Source organism: Chinchilla lanigera, unplaced genomic scaffold, assembly GCF_000276665.1.
Source record: "Chinchilla lanigera isolate Chin_1 unplaced genomic scaffold, ChiLan1.0 scaffold00004, whole genome shotgun sequence".
In the NCBI taxonomy this organism is placed as follows: Eukaryota; Metazoa; Chordata; class Mammalia; order Rodentia; family Chinchillidae; genus Chinchilla; species Chinchilla lanigera.
In genome coordinates this window covers 25,810,030-25,811,050 of record NW_004955405.1, presented here as the reverse complement: position 1 = coordinate 25,811,050, position 1,021 = coordinate 25,810,030, and positions in this window count along the sequence as shown.

Genomic DNA, 1,021 nt, shown 5'->3' with positions numbered 1-1,021 from the left:
TTGGTAAACACATGCCTGAAATAGCTGAAATGATTGAAATGGAAGTAAAGAAACAACTGCATAAGGCCATAGAAGAGATGAGATTGGAAATAATCTCTCAGGCAAAAAGTGAAATGACAAGAATAATGAAGGAAATGCTCAAAAAGTCTGAAGAAGAAATATAAGAAAAGAGAAGAACAAAGGCAAGGGTCAGAAGCGTTCAATGAAAAATATAGAAAGGACTTAGAACACATGAACCAGTAGCTAAGAGACTTCCAGGAAAACAAAGCTGCCGCTGAAAGGTACCAAAACTGCTTGAATGAAGCTGAAGATAGAATCTCAGACCTTGAAGACAGCATGGCAGCTAGCGACTGTGAAAGAACGGATCTCATAAAAACAGCAAGGATCCAGGAAAAGTCAATTCAACAGCTGCAAGATGAGGCAAAGAGGAATAATGTATGAATTATAGGAGTCAATGAAACAGCAGGAAGCATCATGACTGACATGAAAAGATCATTTGCAGAAATAATCGCAGAAAATTTGCCAAGCATGGAAACAGAACCTGATATGCAGGTAAATGAGGCATTTAGAACTTCAAACAACCACAAGCAAAATAAAACTACACCCAGACATATAATAGTCAAGTTCCCAGATCTCCAGCAAAAGAACAGAATATTAAAAGCTGCTAGAGGGCTGGGGATTTAGTTCAGCGGCAAAGCACCTGCCTGGCAAGCGCAAGGTCATGAGTTCGGTTCCTGGTACCGGAGAAAAACCAAAAAAAGACAAAAATAAAATAAAATAAAATAAAAACTGCTAGAGAAAAGAAACAGATTACCTATAAAGGGAAGCCCATCAGACTTACAGCAGACTTCTCAGCACAAACCATCCAATCAAGAAGAGCTTGGAGTGAAATATTACAGGTACTGAGACAGAACAGCTTCCAACCAAGACTGATGTATCCTGACAAACTATCCCTAAAATTCAACGGAGAAATAAAATATTTTCACAACACAGAACAATTGAAGAACTTCATGAGCACCAA